Here is a 20,907-nt window from a genome sequence, read left to right on the forward strand (position 1 = left end):
GAGACGCTGTGCAGAGGCCTCAGGTTTGTTTGGGGTTGAAATCAACTTTGTTTTTCACTCTTACCTTCACTCTCTCTTTACTGCACTTCATCATACATTATAGTTACAGGATGATATAAGTGATGAGTGCTGGTAAAATTTCACAGTTCTGAAGACTCACAAGTCACCATGAATAAATCTGAGGTGTTAAAGAGTTGATTGGAAACAGAGAAAGTCTGAGAGTGCTTGAATCTGCCAGACTAGATATAATGCTATAAAAAGGATAGCATTTTAGTCCTAGCATTTATATATTGACAGAATCCCATTGCAGTCATAATTGTAAGAATTCACATTGTATAAATAACATTGTAAAATAACATTGTGGTACAATAAAGTGAATATTACATGCTGTTCTATCACATGATATATTAGAGCTCTTGCCTTACATTTACATTTACACAATTTAGTGTAAATGTAAATGTAAGGCATTTTCATTGCAGCTGAGGAAATACCTGGCCAAGATGGGCCCTAGACACATCCTAGTCTGGTCCTAGTTTTATCTTGACTGTACAAAAAACAACATTAACAGTGTAGGGATTCACAGTGTCCTTCTAGAGAATTTGAGATTATGGTGAGATGTGGTCACCATAATCTACCAAATGGTAATCTTATTACGGTAACAAACAAAAGGTCCACACTGTCATTGCTCAGACACCTGAGGTGAGGAAACTGAGGTGTTGTATGGGAAAGGGGGGTAGGCCTTCTAGAACCATCCCAGCCACTGGGTTAGATAAATGATTATCTTAGAGAGCAGCAAATGGTCACCAGACCTGTTTGTCATGATCTCATTTACATGAAGCGCCCAGGATGTCAAGCTGGAGAGCTGGAGATGCCTGTGGCTCAGGCTTGGAGTGCTGAATTTGACACATGCTTTGACTTTGCTATTTAATGCAGTAAAGACACACACACAGCGTGTGTCAGTCAGAAGTGAAGCCACCGGAGGTTCATATGTAGCCATGACGATCAGTTCAGGATCAGGCTGGCCAATTCACTATTTACTCTTCTGGCTGCAAAAAGCACATTTTGCAGCGTGTCTACCAAAATAGCTGACCAATTTTGGCTGCATTTCTTCAGAATGTAAGTACATTACGTTCATGATTTTGTACGGTTACGGGTGATGTTAGCTACGGCGTCATCCCGGATAAGATCCCTAGACTTGGCCTGAACTAGCCCTGACTAGACCCTGGTTTGGTCTCAGCCTAACGCCAGCCAGCTGGTAGGGATGTGCTGCGAGGAAACAACCCTCCTGACACCTTAAAGGCACCCAGGGGCGCAGGAGTTATTTTGAAAGTGAGGGGGGCCAAATTGTGAACACAAACCCATAGTGATATCAGATTTCCAGATATAATACCATTGATTATTTTCAAAATATTTTTTGATAAAAATGGTAAAAACTGTGATATGAGCACAATGCTCATATCACTTTATTATATTGTTGGTTGGATTAATACTGTTGGCAAAGAAAAGGGTCTCCAACACTCGCTCTCAAGCTCATTTGCTTGCCACCCCCTTCAAGCTTAGGCTGAAGCAGAGGCTACTACATTTAAACATAATTGTTGCCACGACTCAAGGCATTCCATCCTACAAATTTAATAAAAAGTAAATCATGCATAATTAAACAATTACTCAATGTAGGCTACTTGGCTACGCAAAAGGGTTTCCATTAGGCACCCTATGCAAGTGTTTCACCTTAAAGGCACCCTATGCCAGTGTTTCACCTTAAAGGCACCCTATGCCAGTGTATACCTCAATGTAAAACACTTGCATAGGGTGCCTTTAAGTTGAAAGACTTGCATAGGGTGCCTTTGCATAGGACGCCTTTAAGTTGAAACACTTGCATAGGGTGCCTTTAAAGAAATGCACGTTTTTCACCCTAAATGCGTAAGTAAGTTTTTCACCTTACTATAGCAGCTTCAAAGTCATTTTTATGTTAAACTAACGTGTAATAGAGAGAATCACACGCCTTCCACAAACTAGTCTTGCCGTCTACAGCGTTGCTTGCAACTTTGCTCTCCCCTGACCCAGGGAATTACGAATCACAAATTACACAATGATAATTCTAGCCTGCTATTTATATGAAATCATGTAAATATGAACTGGTCATTCAACATGGCTCCGGAGATTATTTTTGCCTGTTTGTGATCAAATCCACATGTGCAGTGTGACAGTTGTTTAAAATACAAATACTCCACAACTGTAGGGGGAGCCCTGGAGCATTGAATTGCTTAAGAGACATGCTGCCAGCACAGACTAGCACCCAATGATTTGAATCTCCTTGCCAGCACCCTGCCTCCCAATATAAGGTGCTGCAAGGTTGTGGGTTTGAATCCAGATTGGTCTTATTTTGCATTATATATTTTTAGTTAATTAACATTACTTTGTAGAAATCTGCTTTCACTTTGACATTAAAGACAGGACTTTTGTAAATTATTGTAAAAAAGGCCAACTTAAGTTGATAAACATTCCATTTATAAATGCAGTAAAAGTGGAAATATCCCAGGGGGACTTTTTATAGGCACTGTATGTCTGAAGTGCCCAGTCAACACGTTGCAGGTTACACTGGTCTTGCTCTGATCTGGCACAGCCTCCTCCCACCTCTGGGCCACAGACTCAGAGAAGGGTGGCACATAAACATTTATACAAGGTAAAAAAGTACAGTTCAGAGCACGAAATTCAATACTAAATTGAACATTATTAATAACCAAACTGTTTGTGTAAAGGCAAATAAAATAAGCAACTTGACATATGCAGTGGCAAATAGCTCTTTGTAGATAGTCTGAAGCATGTCACTTCATCTAAAGCACATCACTTGGTAGATGCAACAAAGGAGTCATAATCAAGTAAAACAGTAGCCAGCCTGTTAGAATAAAATTTGGATAGAGCAACTTCCAAGCGTCTTGAGCCCAGTGACACGGTACATGCATGGCATTGTCATATGAATACCCGTAAACTTGTATTGATAAAACATGTAAAGAAATTATAGACCTGCTACTGGTTTACTGGTGAGCATCAGCAATCACGTCTGAACACAGATGTAATATTTCACGCAGGCTTTAAATAAAAAATACAACCTGGTCTCACAGGAATCCGTGAAATAGCCACGGACGCTTAACTCAAAATCCGTGGTGGGCCCACGGAATCACTGAAATTTCCGTGAAACTCACACGGATTTCGATTCAATGCAAGTTAATGACACTCATATCCCGTGGCTATTTCACGGATCCCCGTTTAAACAACTGAGTGCAGATTTCGCTCAACGGACGTTATTATCTTATTGGGAAACACACTTTTGATACATTCAGTTAGATTTTTATTGCCTTTTTTAGTGTCTGTGTAATGTTAGCCTGTCAGGCGTTGCATTCCATCCCTGTTTCAACAACTGAGTGCAGATTTCGCTCAACGGAAGTTACATTTCCGTGAAACACACACGGATTTCGTTCCAATGCAAGTTAATGACAATATATTCCGTGGCTATTTCACGGATCCCCGTTTAACAACTGAGTGCAGATTTCGCTCAACGGATGTTGTTATCTTATTGGGAAACACACTTTTGATACATTCATTTCGATTTTTACGTAATGTTAGCCTGTCAGGCGTTGCATTCCATCCCTGTTTCAACAACTGAGTGCAGATTTCGCTCAACGGAAGTTGACATTTCCGTGAAACACACACGGATTTCGTTCCAATGCAAGTTAATGACAATATATTCCGTGGCCCACACACGGATCCCCCGTTTCAACAACTGAGTACAGATTTCGGTCAACTGACTTTTATAACTTTGGGATACATGGATATTGAATAATTACAATCGTTTCAGGACTGCATATTTGCCGTTGGCTTAAATTATGCCCTCATTTAAGTGGGATATTTAATAAAAACGTTCTCACTTCTCATTTCAGCGAGGCATAGTAACCGTTGCTAGGTAAACAAAGCCCATGTCAGAAGCGTATCCCCAGAGAATGTCAACTTAAAAAGAATAGCTTACTGATAGCACTAGTTCTTTCGTCTCAATACTGATTATGAAGTTGTTATAAATGTAATACACTACTGCAGAAATGTTTATATTGCTTAAGGTGGAAATAAAGTTCTTTGGCAAAGAGATGCATTCTGGGAAGTGATGTGTTTAAATGTAATGGCTACATATACCCAAGTTTCTTTCATTCGGAGATTTATGCTCATTATTTTACAAATTTGAGCAAGGATATAAAATATTAAGACTGTACCAGAGACGGTTGATTAAGGATCTTTGACTGTACTTTTTCATTGCTATTGATATTTTGGCGCAATTTTGTGCATCGCGTCACTGTGTGCGACGATCCCAGGGCGACGCTCGAAAAAGGAAACAGCCCCAGTGTGATAGGCTGGTTGCTGTCATGTGACACACGCCACCACAAGAAAGCGGAAACGCATCGTAGAGCGAGAGCTGGCTGGCTATGTGGGGTAAGGTAAGTTAAACTACGTTAATTTAGTAAATAATAATAATAATGGTGTTGTTTTTTGTTGTTTCGAACAAAATATAGGTATACTTATCATGACCAAAAACCCTTCATGCTGTAAAACAACTAGAATCACGCGAAATTAGTGCAATTTCTTAGTGAATGTCTTATAATGGTAAAAGACGTGGACAAATGCGTGATAATTAGCCAAATAAATAATTGTTATGGTTATTTGGTTAAATTATCGAAATGAGTGCGATGGTGATTGAGATGGTGTTTGACATTAAATTATAAGCAGGTCAGTTTCACGTAATAAGCTATTTGTTTCTTTGGGTCTGGGTAATTCATGTGACAAAAAATTCTGTTATGCTACTACGGTTTTTCTGAAAAACAAAGCAACATTTCTATCTCCAAAATAATGCATTTCTGAGTGTACTACGTAGTGCATGCAGCTTTTAATGTCCAAAGTAGCCTATACTGATTTTCCTGCATAAGAACTACAAATACTCCTTCAAAACTACAGTGTTGACACTTGAAGTTGTGGAGTTATATTTTAGTAGCCTATTCTATAATAGAATAAATACCCACATCAGTTTTACCCTTGTCTCACCTGTATACAAGGGTACAAGGTGTATGAATTGCAGTAGTGATCAAATGAAAAAGGAAAGAAAGGTGTCCTGATGTGTTGTTTAGGGATGGTGCTGCAATGTTTTCTCGACATATCTTTATGTCTTTTTTTTCTCCCCTCTACTTATGTTTTCACAGATCCTTGCTCCTGATATCCTGATGTATGGGTTGCATTTCATTAAATTACTCCAACAGAACACTCACAGAAAGGAGAGTGGTGTCAAACTACAAGACAGCCAGTATGTAAGCAAGGCCTTGTTTGTCCTTGTTTGGCTACTCATTTGTCAACTTCCTGAAGAGGCTGAAGCATGCTGGCCTTGACACCTCAGTCCTTGCTTCAATAGACCTCTGAAGTTCGCCTACAAAAAAGCTGCCATCTTTGACATCCGGTATCTGGCGATTTTTCCTATGGGAAAATAACATGGGGATTTTGAATAATCGCACCTGTTAAAGTCTCGTGGGGATGAAAAAGTCTGAAATGCAGACGTTTTCCTGAACACACTTTTGTCCTCTGCCTTCGAGTGGATACTGTGATCTCCGGTAAGTGAAGGCGGCACACTTAGATGTTTGCTACTCCAGAGCTAACTTTCAATGCAACTTGCCATAGTGCCGTAGTTAGCTTCAATTAACAACCGGATCTCCTTATATGGGCAAAGATGGCCGTTTTGGATCTTTTTTGTAGGCGAACTTCAGAGGTCTATTAACAGCTGTGTTATGGAGTGCATCCTCACATCATGGTCTACTGCAGCGGTGGATACAGAGGACAATTGGCAGGTATTTTACATCACTTTTACATTACTTTTACTGTGATTTTGCTAGATATGGTTGTCGCTGTGCTAAATATAGGCCCATATTGTAGATTTAGATTGTTTCTACAGATTGTAGAAAGTAGATTGAACTGATACAATTAGGTCTACACTGTTAAGGGACAGCTGAATTGACCACCTAAACCATATATTTTCTGAAAGCCTATAGCCTCTAGATGTCAATTAATATACATTAAGACATGTCCCACCTTCCTACTGACTTTGGTGCATCATAAGGCGTACATAGGCCCATATTGTAGATCGAGAAACGCATTGTACAGCTGATATATTTAGGCCTACACTGTTAAGGGACAGCTGAATTGACCACCTAAACCATATATTTTCTGAAAGCCTATAGCCTCTAGATGTCAATTAATTAAGACATGTCCTACCTTCCTACTGACTTTGACATATCAAAACTCCACCTCTGAAATGGGAGTGGTCAACTTTTTTTATGTTTTTCCTTCACAGTTTTTTTTGTGGGTGTCTCAGAGATCCCACCTTTGGAACAGTTGTCAGGGGCCTCAAGGCGGTGCCGTGCGTTTTGGTCCCATCCCTCTAGCACCTAGCTTTACCGCGCCAGCAGAGGGAAACCTTGTATGTTTCGAACCGTTTATCTCCTTCCGGGAATAATCCACCGACTCCAAACTGAGCCTGGCTTGTTTGTGATGTCCCGTTGTTCAACATATTCTGATTTCATACTGATCGGATCAACATAAGTGTGCTTTTTGGCTAAAAATTGAAAAATGGCTAAATGTTAAAGCAACACCAAAGAGTTTTTTGTACCTTAAAATAGTGTTTCCAAAATCGTTTCAGTGGTTCATCAACTCGTAACAGGGTGAACGGCACTTTCTGCATCCGCTTCGAGGCCCTCTATCGGCTATAACCGCACTATGTAAGTTTGCCGGATCGGGTAGCGGATATGTAGTTCGATGGAATGAGACATGAGAAACTACAAATTTGACTTGCATCTGATGTCGCAATACATCGTACTTTCATAAAATCATGCAACATATTTTACCTTGTCTGTGGACATTGTTATTTGCAAAGCTGGTGCTGGATAAACAAATAGTGCGTGCGACAGAGGAAAAGTTCTTTGGTGTTGCTTTAAATTGCCAAAAAAGTAGGCACAATGCTTTGCGTTACAGCTAGAGCGATGAAACTTTGCACGCTCTATGTGGGTCATGTGCAGAAGGTCTGACTTGAATTTCAGCCTCGTAGCTCCATGCTACCACCCAAAACTCCACCTCTGAAGTGGGAGTGGTCAACTTTTTTTAAGTTTTTCATTCACTGTTTTTTGTGTGGGTGTCTCAGATATCCCACCTTTGGAACAGTTGTCAGGGGCCTCAAGGCGGTGCCGTGCGTCTTGGTCCCATCCCTCTAGCACCTAGCGTTACCGCGGCAGAAGAGGGAAACCTTGTATGTTTCGAACCGTTTATCTCCTTCCGGGAATAATCCACCGACTCCAAACTGAGCCTGGCTTGTTTGTAATGTCCCGTTGTTCAACATATTCTGATTTCATACTGATCAGACCAACATAAGTGAGTTTTTTGGCTAAAAATGTAAAAATGGCTAAACGTTAGCAATTCCACTGCTTTGTTATTTTGCCACCATATGTACCCTAGCAACACCCAAGCAACCACCTTAATTACCCTAGCAACACCCTAGCAACCATCTTAATTACCCTAGCAACCACTTGTATAATGTCAAGCTAGCAACCACCATAGCAACCAACATGCTTACCCTAACAACCACCATAGCAACCATGTTATTTTGCATAGCAACCACCATATCTACCTTAGCAACACCATAGCAACCATTCAATTTACCCTAGCAACAACCACAATATGACCATAGTAACCACATGACATGTCCTAATGTATGTTAAATCACACCTACAACTGACCAGCTTTCAGAAAATATATGGTTTGCATGGCTGAAACTGCTTTGCCTTTGAGTTGGAGCTCAAAACTTATCATATGTGTACCTCGTTCGCCAATATACAAAATAGTGCCATGTATAGAGTTATGAACACTGATCGTATGATATGCAAAAGTCTGCAGGAAAGTAGGTCAGGCTTTCAGAATACAGTGGGACATGTCTCAATTCATGCTAATATTGGGTGCAGTGAAGAAAGAAAGGGAGGGAGGCTGCTTTTAAAAGAGAGGGAAAGTATAATATTTTTAATATTGTTTTCAGATGAAGAATTGGTGCGGTGGTGAGGCTGGAGCACCCCTGGCTTTTGCCGTATGGGTTGACTTCAGCAGTGAGTCACCCACCGTTAATTTCACAGGTATATGTAATATGTTTTTATTCAACAACATTTCAATGATGAGATCTATCGAAGATGACATTCAATGGAAGAACAATTATTTTAGTATGGTCACAATCTGGCCCTGAGTTTTGATAAAAATGATATTGACATGGCAACACAAACCGAATTGATAATGGATTTTAAGGTTTTTTTTTCCGGTTACGGTTCATTTAGGGCCAAAGTATCTTGAGGCCTTTTGGACCAATGACAGGAAGGCTGAGCTGCTAAACATGTACACTAATAGGGGTGTGTCAAGTGGTATGTATAAATGAAAGTGGTGTTAAGGTTTGTTTCTGTGTCAATCCTTTCTTGAAGTTCAGAAAAAGAACCTTAACATTTGTTTTTAATGACACTGAGCGTACTGTCTTACAGATGCTTTGGGGGGTGAGAGGCCATACGTTGACCCTGATATCAGTGGCACACATTGCCGGATGGCAATTGGCCGTCTGATAAAAGAACATGGTATGACTGGCATTGTATGTTTTCAATTTCCTTATTTAAAGATCAAAATGATGCAGACTACTGAATCTGATTACACTTTAACACCCTTCTATCTCAGCACTGAGTCAGGGTTTGTCTCTGTCTGAATATCTGCCACAACACAGGGCGCCTTGGTGGCCTGAGGAATTGCCCTTTGCCTCAGTCAGTGACGGTATGTTAATATTGACCAACTATTACTGTTTCAACTGCATGCACACAGCTGTTGCAACATGATTTGACTTTTCATAAGAGTATATGATAAAACCAGTAATGATGCATTGTTTGTCATTTTTTATGGAAAAGGTGAAGGGCGTAAAGCTTTCACTGCTGAAAAGCTGAGGCAGGTGGTACGCTCATACAATGCGTATTACAATCTCCAGGTATATATACAAATGCATGAACCTGTCTAAAACCTTTTGCATACCAGTGTGTTTTACAGACTAAAACAGATTTGTACACACATATCTAACAATAATGTGCTTTTCCTTTAATCTGTTGAGCTGCAGCAGTCTGTTGAGGCACCACCATCACCCCCATCACCAGCACCAGCAGCAACACCAACAGCAGCACAAACACCACCAGCACCACAAACACCACCAGCAGCAGCGGCAGATCATAAAGAAGGATCACAATGAATACTACATGTCATTTCCTTTAATGTGTCAACATCTTTTGGAAAAGTAAAGCATCTATCATCATAAAGCAATCTCACTTTTCTTTGTTGATAAGCTACGTGTTTTTCATCGTAATTGATTCAATATCCAAGTGTGACAGTTTTGGTGTACCATGAACAGAACAGGACAATTGGAAACAGTTAGCCACCTATGTTACAGAGTCTAAAAACAAGCAGATTAGCACTAGCAGATTTAGAAATAGCTTCTTTCCCAATGCAATAACAATAAAGGAATTCATTCATTTAGTCATTTCAGTTTGTATTACTACTTTCATTATTATTGTTGTAATCTCACATGTACTATGGCTATCATAATTAAAATTAGATAGATACATAGATAATGTGTCAGTGAAAATACATATATGAGCCAACTGTTCCAGCAAGGAGGAAGATGGGGTATGGATATCGGGCATGCATATCCACTCCTAGGCCTATTCTCCTACACTCCCCCTGTAGTAGCCAGCATTACATTGAAATCTCTCACTTTGGCCTGACACTGACTGGATCTGCTCCTTGTTATTTTAATTCAATGATCAAGATGTACTTCCCCAACCGCCCACTGCTGTCTTCTGATTACCATTTATTCTGTCGACCACTCATGAACGCTAAATTCAAGACTCTTCCTCAGTGGTTCCATGTGGGTGCAATAAGTTGCACAGTGCTCTTTGTTCCTGTGATAGTTTACAGTGTTTTAAAAGGGGTCTAAAGGCACATTTGTTCAACATGCACTTAGTCCATTAAACAGTAAGCAACTTGTTATTATATCATTGATTGAATGGGCATTTGTTTATTAGCCTATTGCTTGTCCTTATTACAGTCTGATCAACATCTTAATTTATTCCCTGTTCAATTTAAGTGTTATATCGTTTTATATATTTATATGTTGCTTTGAACAGCAAATATTAGGATAATGAGCCTCCTTATTCTTCAGCCAAGCAGGTAGGCCTACGGGGCGTTGCCTAGCAACAAGGGTCAGAAGTAGCCTACTGTACACGTTTTTCGATATTTTGTGGAATTATACTTCTTTTCATTGAATGCCAATGAGTCATGTACTAACTTGCTTTAACTATTTCTCTACATATTATACCCAGCAAAAGTCGTCTGTGCCAGTGTTTTGCATCCTAACAATAATTTGTTTATGTTTTAATACAAAGCCGTTTTAATGAACTACAAATTCGGCGCCATTGTTATAAAGCAGCGTTGAAATGAACGCTACACGTCATGGGGCATGTAGTCTAATTACAGAAATAGCTATAATTTCAAAATTACAAAAATATTTGTATATATAACATGAGAAACATGCTTGAATTATTAAGATGTATCACCTGCTTGACTATAAAGTCAAAAACTTGCAACATTTGTAATATTTTTAAATACATGTTATTTTCCCATTTTTGCACATGAGGTAGCCTACATATATCATTGCATATATCAGATAAAAGCACAATATAGATGTTATGAGGTGCTTGGTTTGATCCATGAACTTGTGTGCATCCAAAATCTCTTATTGCAAAATCCTTAGAGAAGCTGATTAAAGCTGAGCTCCTAATCAAGGTGCAACCTCTCTTGGATCCTTCCCAGTTTGCCTATAGGGCCAAGAGGGGGGTGCAGGATGCTACCATCACTCTACTAAGTCTTCTCTATAAACACCTGGAGGAAAGTGGGAATCATGCAAGGTTGCTCTTTGTAGATTTCTCCTCGGCATTTAACACCATCCAACCCCACCTACTGATTGAGAAACTACTGAACAACTTTAGCCTTGACCCAAGCCTGATTGGTTGGCTACTTGATTTCCTCAGCAGAGTTCAGAGAGTGAGGGTAAATAAAGTGCTGTCCAGTGGCCTAACATCATCCACAGGCTCACCTCAGGGGTGTGTTCTCTCCCCCCTGTTGTACATACTGTACAACAATGACTGCCGCAGCCAGTATGACAACAGGCACATTCTAAAATTTGCAGATGACTCTGTAATTGTCAGTCTCCTGAATTCCCATGAGAATGAGCATGGCCCTGTTATCAATGAATTTGTGTCATGGTGTGAAGATGCTTTTTTGCATCTGAACATCAGTAAAACCAAGGACATGTCCATAGATTTCAGACGCCTTCCCCCTGTTCCAAAGCACAGTGTCATCAACGATCAAGATGTTGAAATTGTATCATCTTACAAGTACCTAGGCACCTTGATTGATGACCGGCTTAAGTTCGACCTGAACACCACCTCGGTGTGCAAGAGAGGGCAACAAAGACTCTCTGCACTTAGGAAACTGGCTAAGTTTCAGGTGGACAAAACATTGATGGCATTGTTTTACAAAGCTTTTATTGAGTCAATCCTCATTCTCCATTATCTGCTGGTATGGAAATGTCACCATCAGAGACAAAAATGCACTTTCCAAGATAGTAAATGTGGCCAGTAAGATAGTGGGAGTGAAGTTTGTTAGTCTCACCGAATATTTTAATAAGCAGGTGTTCAACAAAGCGATACAAATATATCAAGACACAAGCCAACCCCTGTATTCTGAATACGTGCTGCTGCCACCTGGCTTGCGTCTGTTGGCATCCTATTGCTTTTAAACAGAGGTACAAAAATTCCTTCATCCCCTTTTCTATTCAAGTACTGAATGTACACAACAGGAAAAGATAGATTTGTCCATTTAGTGACCCCCCCCCCCCCCCCCCCCATATTCATTCACTTCCTCCTCTTATATCTAACTTATTTAATTAAGTTTTATCTTGGTTTTACTGACTTTTTAGGCATTGTCAGACCTATTTATGTCGTGTGGTATGTGATCCTGTCTGCAATCAAATTGCCCATTTGGGACAAAGAAATAAACTGAACTTGAAAACTGTCAAAAAATGCAGCCGAATAGCTGTGTGGATGGTACTTTACAGGGCTGTCGCGTAGGTCAAAACTGACCAGCAGAACTGACCATGTCATGCAAATTATGTTTATTTCATATCAAAACACTTGCATCAGATAAAAGCACAATATAGATGTTATGAGGTGCTTGGTGTACTCAAGTAAATGTACTCCGTTACTGTCTGGCTCTGACTGCGCTGTAGTAGAATTTGCTATATGCACATGATGGGAATGCTCTATGTGTCTCTGCTATCTTTGAAATGGCAGGTTATCTTTTGTGTGTATTCCTGTTTTGCTTTACTGATGCTAGGGGAAAGTTTGGCTCTCGTTGTTCTCAGATCAGTTTCATCCTTGGCTCTGAAGGCGTTCTCGGCAGCCTATGGACATCTCCTGTCATGTCTTCCAGTTAGCCGGGTCTTTGTGTGTGTCACATCATCGATGCACTTACTGATGTAAGAAGTAACAGGAGCTCCCATGCCACAAGGCACCTGGACCCTCTAGACCACAGTCAAAAACAACAGCAAGTATACTACAATAGCAACAATGACTTAAAACAAATATCAAAAGCAGTAATTACTCTGTGGCACTTTTAAATGTTTAGTGAATGAAAGTTCTTCTGCCAGTTTGTCCTAACAACTGCAATACAAGAAGTAGTGGGAGACAAGCTAACAACACACAACACGGTGATTCTTTGTTGAGAAAACAGGGTGGTAAAACATGTGTGATACTTCCTATTCAATATGGCAACTGTTTGAATGGGAGCAGGAGGTAGTAAGGACCTAGTACTTCAGAGTAATATTGACTTCATAGATCATAACCTGGTACAGTATCCAGTAATAATTTGAATAATGGACAATAGTTGGAAAGGCATGTGCATCATTTACACAATGGTCAAAGCTGTACATGTGTCTGGTGTTTCGGGATAACTAATGTCATCAAGGCAAAATATGGGTTGATTTGTCAATATTTTATTATGTTAACTTTGCCAGGTGTGGATCTAGTTTGAGATGCAATAAAGTGTGTTCAAATCTCTTTGTGCCAACACCCCTCCCCTGCAAACAATTCAGCTTTAACAATATCATGCTATGATAGGTTCAAGGATGAAGGTTCAACATTTTGATGTTATTTCAGTAGTAGTCTTTATTAACTTATATTATATAAAAAAATACAAAAGAACAACACTCAGCTAAAACATTTGTTGACTGTTGAGTGAGTGAGTGAGTGAGTGAGTGTGTGTGTGTGTGTGTGTAGATCTTTATCTTGCAGGCTCCCAGGTTGGCAGACAGGTTTTCCCGCTGAGAAAAAAGGGGGAAGATGGTTAGTGAAAAAGACTGTAACCTGTATTCCAGTTTGATTAGATATTCTAGTGGAGGGATGTTTAGATTAACCAATGTCATAATAGTGTTACAACTAATAAAATATCTGAATACTCCACAGTATGGAAATAAAAAAAACTGGGCCCTGACATTCTGAATTGACAAAAGTTACATTATCAACATCTCAGGTTAGTACATTTACAAGTTCAGAGTGCAAATGAATAAAAAATAGTTTATAGCTTACACTCACCCCAGACAACACTCTACTACCAATTGCCATAAAACCCTACTGTTCATACTTGAATTTCCCCTTGGGCCTACTGTTCATACTTGAATTTCCCCTTGGGGATCAATAAAGTATCTTTCTATCCATCTAAAACATCAGGTACACAGGAGTGTTACAATATAAACTGATTTACGGTATATATGTTTACATGTAGCCTGCAGTACCGGTATATAACTAAATTATAGCATAGACTATAATAACTAAATCTGGTACATTTACATGTCCTACAGTATATGTATGGCTGCTGGAACAACGTAATTTCCCTTTGTGTAATTGTGAGTATCTGGTGTAAAAGATAACCAACTCACCACATTTTGGAAGGCACCCAATCTATTAAGATCTCCATCTTCCCCTGTGGCAGGCAAACAAAGACATAGAAAAATAGTGTCTTGCTTAAAAAGATAACATTGCACTCAACTTAACATTCAAATTTTAACACTTCACATCAGTGACTATCAGCGTTTTGTAGATACGTAACACTTTTTATGATGTTCAGTTAATATCTCCTCATGGTCCACTCACTTTACATTCCCTATACGAGCTGTAAAACATCCTGGTCAATTTACACAGTCCCATAAACTGGAACATAGAGTAACTGCAGACAAACATTCTGGGGTTGGTAGCATCTCTAACAATACTAAAACATGCCGTGAATATTTTTCAGAGAATACTTTATATTATATTTATATATAATATAGGGGTGAGTTATCTCTGGCGTGTCTTGTTCGGGATTTTGAACATAAACACAAAGATGAACAAACGCATTATCTGGTACGATTACTCATACTGACAGTTACTGATCACTGATTTCAATTATTCCGCAGTGCCATTATACATTTTTAAAAGTGATCAAAAAGTACTGTTACATCATCCATTGTTTTATTTGCAATTTTGTGTATGGAAATAACCTTTGTCTTTCTCTTTTTTAGTACTCTTCTGTACTGCTGCTTGTACATAGGGCTGTTGTGGGGGCACTCGTTCTTCACTTCCTTTTCTAGAAACTGTTTGACATAAGCAAATAGTAGTATGTTAATCAAAATGTTAACATACATACAGAACACAAATAACAAGCATATCATATAATTCATCATACAGTGTACAGATTAGGGCCTGTATCTTACATTCTCCGCAACTGACTTTCTTCCCTAACGCAATTACCATTGCTAATCTACACTTGGTGGAAAGCCACATTTTCTGACATGAAGATGGCCTCCTCTCATTGACCCGGCAAATTGTTTGGATCGGTCAGCGCTTTCTTTCCTGAAAGAATACAAGCAACACAAACAATACACAATGTACAATAAGGTCAAATGTGAAATGTAGGAGTGATGTCATGATATTTTTCTGTACATTTTGTTATTTGATGTCATCTAATTTTCAGTGTCCCACATTTTTTCAGAATTGGGGTTGTATAGAGACGTTATAATGTATAGAAAATGTGGAATCACCTTTAACCATTAAGGTGAAAATTTCCTTAATGTTATTGAGGCATTTACTTTCCCCCCCACTTAACCTCAGGCCCTGAGGGAGAAGCATTTGTGGGTTTCTCTTTGGGTATTCAAGAAGGAGGACGGGACTCCAGCCCACAGCATTGAGCTTCTCAATCTGAAAAAAAAAAAAACCCTGTTACTTTAAAAAAACATTTATAAATTGTGCCAGTGATATATGTTTACGTTTATGTATTTAGCAGACGCTTTTATCCAAAGCAACATACATATAAATTACAACACGCTACGGGCTAGCAGATGCTACGGGAATGCACTAGTTGAGAATGTACTAGTTGAGAATGTACTTGTTGAGAGTGTATGTGGGAAAGGTGTGAAAATATGTGCGTGGGTTTGGTGTGCATGTCTATTTGCATGTGTGCATGATTCATGTATGAACGTGTCACTACAGGAGCATAGTAGAGGTATTACTCATTTTGACACTTCATTCTTAAAGGTTGTATCAGTGATCCTGGCGGATATTGCCTGTGTTTTTGTTATTGTTTATGTTCAAATTTCTTAGCAGACGTTTTTGTCCGATATATAACTCATTTTATATTTTGTCTGAGGACCAAACAAGACACACAAGAGATAACTCAACCTTACCACCAGTATTCATTTTTAAAAAATCCATGCAATGCTTGGTTATTGTTAGTGGTGTACTACCAACCACAATGTTAATGTCCGGTAGACTCCGCGGTTTGTGGTGCATGGGCTGCGTAAAAATACCAGTCTTTTTCAGCGCCTAGAATGACAGGAGAGCTAGCCGACCATGAGAAAATATTAGCTGAACGTTATAAAAGTGTTTTGTCTTTACAAATCGCTCATCATCACTGATACAACCTTTAACCTAACATTAGTACTATGGTAATGTAACCAGGGCCTGTGCTAGCCATTTGGGTGCCCAAAGCACAAATGCATGGTGCCACTCTGGTGCCCCCGCTATTTTGGATACTTTATATTGTTGGTTGGTTTAATAGGCCTACTGTTGGCAATGAAAAGTCGTAAATCTACTATGGGTCTCCAACGTCGCTCTGTCAGTAGCCTGGCTGCCTGCCCCTTCTGAAGGCTAAAGCAGTAGGCTACCTTTAAACATAATTGTTGCTGAGAGGAATCCCAGCCTACGAATTCAATAACAAAATAAATCATGCATAATTAAAAATTACCTTGATTTAGGCTACTTGGGTATGGCATAAGGCTTGGCTACACACAGTAAGGTTAATGTGCAAAAAATGAATGAAGTGGCTATTGGCTCGCAAATAAACAGCGGATGGAAAACCTGACACAGTTTGAACTAAATTTAAACTGAACATTGAAGCATAAAATACCAATCATATTTGATATTGGCCATGAGTTCCAACATTGAGCAATATAATCAAACAATCCAAAAGTTAATTAGGCATAAATCCAAACTAGACCGAGAATCTTCTGCTTTTGATACCATGCCACTCCAAATGTGTCTCACCATAAAACGCAGGAAAAAATACCTTAGGCCTGTTGTCCATGAAGGCATGCCTGGCAAATTGATATTTTATGAAGATGTAACTGGTTGCTTTGCTTTCATTAATGGTTTAGCTAGTCAAGTTTGCAAGGAAGAGACATAACGTGTGAACAGGCCACAATATCCAGTAGGGACGCGCTCACACAGATGCGGTAGCGGGCAGGAGAACTGTTAGCACAGGCTTTACATAAAATTATTCAACAGAAGCCTTATAAGAAATAAATGCCTGCCTCGAATAAAGGCCTGTGGTTTGCACAACCTAAGTAGCCTAAATAAAAGACCCGCCACAATTTGAGGATTTGCGGCATGATGATTTTCTACGAGCTATATTTTTTTGGTGCCCCCCAGGCACTTGGTGCCCCACGCGCAGTGCATGTTCTGCTTGTGCGGAGCACCGACACTGAATGTAGCACAAATGACTTACCAGAATAATAGCATCATCCATCAGATGGGAGGTCAGTTGATTCTTTTTGGTATTGGCCTCCCAGGTTTCCTTTTTTTCATTGAAGCTTTCTAGTTGTTTTTTTTGCCTCAGCTTCTGTGGCTGTGGTGCCGTGCATACTGGGCATATTTTGCACCCATTAAAAATGGATGCAAGACATGCAGGGCATTTTTTTTTTTAACCCTCCCATGACAGGCTGCAAAAAATCAACAAGAAAAGCATACCGGTAATTAGAATTGCTATTGTTCAAAAATACAAATTCCTCAGTTGTTTAGAGAGATTGAACCATTAAACAACATGTTCAGTCTTTCAACTCAGTTGTAATAAAGGCAATCCTGTAATAAACAAGATTTCATCTATTTCAAGACTGATATTTGGGACCAACTCAGGGTATCTAGTATAACACTATGCGATTTGCTGTTCCTACATTAAACGTGGATTGATGATTCGGTGTTCCCCCAATGCCAATTGGATATTTAACAGAATCCGATTCTCTTCAGGTTAACAATAATAAAGTAACAATTTAGTGTCTTTCAAATTTGTGAAAATAAAAATCTTGGAATACTTACTATATGAGAATAAAAAAGGTTGAGTGTGTGTGTCTGTGTGTGTGTGTGTGTGAGAGAGAGAGAGAGAGAGAGAGAGACAAGCATGTATCTCGTAAATTATCTGTAACAAAGACAAAAAACATTATTAGAATGATATTTTATCTCTACATTATTAGCAAAAATGATAGATATGATATGATTACTAGTTACATGTTCTACAAGAATAGAATCTCCTTGACTCTAATCGCCTGACCATCAAATTGCTCAGTAACCATTCATGTTATATTCTACACAAGAATGATTGAAGCACATGCGTACATTGCATACACATAAGATATCATATCCACTTGGCGCCTACTACTACTACTTTTGCATACCCCCCCCCCAAAAAAAAAAACAACCCCTGCTGATCTGCACCATCTATCTATCATAATGTATAAAGCAACAATCGTCTGTGTGTCTGTGGCTCGCTGGGTACTTGTATAAACTTAGCCTTGCCAGACTTATAAACGCTTTAACTTCAAGTAGTAGCATGAACTATACAGGATGAAACCATTTGGCTTAGCTAGCTGCTAATGTGGCATCCAAAAGCCCATGTCTGGTTGCCCAGTTGGCAAGTAGCTGCTACTTCAGAAAGTTAATGTTGAGCCCTGAACACAAAATTTTGCTGGCGCAGAAATTAGGTGGAAGCGTGTTACACATATATGCAAATTGTGCCACATAGCTGGCGATGCCAAAAGTACACGTCCAAATCAATGTAAATAAACCAACAGCAGAGTTCCGAATTAGCTAATCTATCTAGCTAGCAGAGGCTCTGGCTAAGTACGTTGCATTTTATTTTGATGCAACAAAGAATTGTATTATGTCAGTCTCTTTCAAATACAGCTCTTACAGTGGAGTTCGAAATAAACAAATAGGAGGACATAATTGTTTTGGCCAAAACTCAATTTTAGACATGTTAAATGCCTATGCATTTCTCTTGCTTATTAGACCCTTGTACTTACTGCTCGGAATCTCGCCCAGGCAATGGTTTCTGGGATCGTCGCACACAGTGACGCGATGCACAAAATTGCGCCAAAATATCAATAGCAATGAAAAAGTACAGTCTTAATATTTTATATCCTTGCTCAAATTTGTAAAATAATGAGCATACATCTCCGAATGAAAGAAACTTTTCTGCAGTAGTGTATTACATTTATAACAACTTCATAATCAGTATTGAGACGAAAGAACTAGTGCTATCAGTAAGCTATTCTTTTTAAGTTGACATTCTCTGGGGATACGCTTCTGACATGGGCTTTGTTTACCTAGCAACGGTTACTATGCCTCGCTGAAATGAGAAGTGAGAACGTTTTTATTAAATATCCCACTTAAATGAGGGCATAATTTAAGCCAACGGCAAATATGCAGTCCTGAAACGACTGTAATTATTCAATATCCATGTATCCCAAAGTTATAAAAGTCAGTTGACCGAAATCTGTACTCAGTTGTTGAAACGGGGGATCCGTGTGTGGGCCACGGAATATATTGTCATTAACTTGCATTGGAACGAAATCCGTGTGTGTTTCACGGAAATGTCAACTTCCGTTGAGCGAAATCTGCACTCAGTTGTTGAAACAGGGATGGAATGCAACGCCTGACAGGCTAACATTACATAAAAATCGAACTGAATGTATCAAAAGTGTGTTTCCCAATAAGATAACAACATCCGTTGAGCGAAATCTGCACTCAGTTGTTAAACGGGGATCCGTGAAATAGCCACGGAATATATTGTCATTAACTTGCATTGGAACGAAATCCGTGTGTGTTTCACGGAAATGTAACTTCCGTTGAGCGAAATCTGCACTCAGTTGTTGAAACAGGGATGGAATGCAACGCCTGACAGGCTAACATTACACAGACACTAAAAAAGGCAATAAAAATCGAACTGAATGTATCAAAAGTGTGTTTCCCAATAAGATAACAACGTCCGTTGAGCGAAATCTGCACTCAGTTGTTTAAACGGGGATCCGTGAAATAGCCACGGGATATGAGTGTCATTAACTTGCATTGAATCGAAATCCGTGTGAGTTTCACGGAAATTTCAGTGATTCCGTGGGCCCACCACGGATTTTGAGTTAAGCGTCCGTGGCTATTTCACGGATTCCCGTGAGACCAGGTTGAAAAAATAGCCTGAATAGTTTGGTCATCAAAGCAAAGTAAATGTTTTGGTTAAGAAAACAAATAACATCTCTGGTGGGGTGGCACTTGGGGTGGCCGACTGGATTCTGGGGGGGTCCTATGCCCCCCTCGACCCCCCCATCTGTCTGTCCCCCTGACGGAGCTGTCCCAGGCTTGCCTCCTGTCTGAGCGGGGGCATTGTTATGAGACGGAGCAGCTGGTTTCAGTGAGGGTGAGAGGAAGGGAAACAGCAGTGCGCTTCTGACACCCCGCCCCTGCCCACACCGTCCCCGTCTGTCCTTGAAAGGGACTCTTTGCAGAGCCAGCGTTGGAGCCCAGTGCCTGCAACACTTCAGTGAGCTCCTGGATGGATTTCGCTCCAGCTCGCTCTCTCTCTCTCTCTCTCTCACTCTCTCTTTCACTCTCACTCAGTCCCTCTCTCTCTCCCTCTCTCTCTTTCTCATTCTCTTTCGTCCAGGGTGGTGCAGAGTGGAGCTGAGCGGGCCCTTCTCAATGCAGGTGTCTGATAGATGCAGAAGGCGCCTCTTGCGGAACTTTTCAAATGGCTCAAATGTCTTCAGGAAAGCCCCTCTGCTGGGCTAATTTTGCATCTGACGTTCCCACAGAGGCGTTTCACCCACCAGGTCCACAGGATTACATAATGCTTTCACAATGAATGCTCCATACAAAGGCATGTGCCCAGCCCATGTGATGTGTGGTAGTTAACAGGTGTAGTTTGCCTCAAGAGTGGCCTAATAAGCATGCATACGCAGAGCCGTGGGCTGGCTCTCCGGGGTCTGAAAGAGATCCATTGCTTATTGCCCTTTAGCGCAATTAATTCCTCTAAGGCAGTGGACGGATGTGCGCATTGATTAATCTCTCCCAGAGATGCTGGGGGGTGTGGTGGTGGTGGTGGTGTGTGTGGGTAAGGGCAGACTGG

The 20,907-nt window shown here is 40.0% G+C and overlaps 3 long non-coding RNA genes across 6 annotated transcripts; 1 reads left to right on the top strand and 2 right to left on the bottom strand.

The window, feature by feature from the left end:
• Positions 1 to 4,295: 4,295 nt before the first annotated feature.
• Positions 4,296 to 9,630, top strand: LOC143103321 (uncharacterized). Of its 3 annotated transcripts, none has more exons than XR_012982770.1 (9): positions 4,296 to 4,484; positions 5,241 to 5,345; positions 5,810 to 5,876; positions 8,108 to 8,201; positions 8,397 to 8,480; positions 8,595 to 8,684; positions 8,782 to 8,874; positions 9,006 to 9,082; positions 9,203 to 9,630. It is a non-coding gene; the product is annotated as an uncharacterized LOC143103321 (long non-coding RNA). The 3 variants fall into 3 exon arrangements; XR_012982768.1 differs by having other exon boundaries at positions 9,209 to 9,630; XR_012982769.1 differs by having other exon boundaries at positions 4,296 to 4,479; positions 9,209 to 9,630.
• A 3,728-nt stretch (positions 9,631 to 13,358) lies between these two features.
• LOC143103322 (uncharacterized) lies at positions 13,359 to 15,302 on the bottom strand. Of its 2 annotated transcripts, none has more exons than XR_012982772.1 (5): positions 15,281 to 15,302; positions 14,991 to 15,092; positions 14,741 to 14,833; positions 14,141 to 14,184; positions 13,359 to 13,525 (listed from the first exon to the last, which is right to left on the bottom strand). It is a non-coding gene; the product is annotated as an uncharacterized LOC143103322 (long non-coding RNA). The 2 variants fall into 2 exon arrangements; XR_012982771.1 differs by having other exon boundaries at positions 14,954 to 15,092.
• LOC143103324 (uncharacterized) lies at positions 15,301 to 18,175 on the bottom strand. The gene is made up of 3 exons (XR_012982773.1): positions 17,829 to 18,175; positions 17,242 to 17,455; positions 15,301 to 15,437 (listed from the first exon to the last, which is right to left on the bottom strand). It is a non-coding gene; the product is annotated as an uncharacterized LOC143103324 (long non-coding RNA).
• Between the last annotated feature and the right edge of the window lie 2,732 nt (positions 18,176 to 20,907).

This window comes from Alosa pseudoharengus, unplaced genomic scaffold, assembly GCF_046254945.1.
Source record: "Alosa pseudoharengus isolate Yale_2024_CS ecotype anadromous, Long Island Sound unplaced genomic scaffold, YU_APseudo_1.1 YU_APseudo_1.1_scf_4, whole genome shotgun sequence".
In the NCBI taxonomy this organism is placed as follows: domain Eukaryota; kingdom Metazoa; phylum Chordata; class Actinopteri; order Clupeiformes; family Clupeidae; genus Alosa; species Alosa pseudoharengus.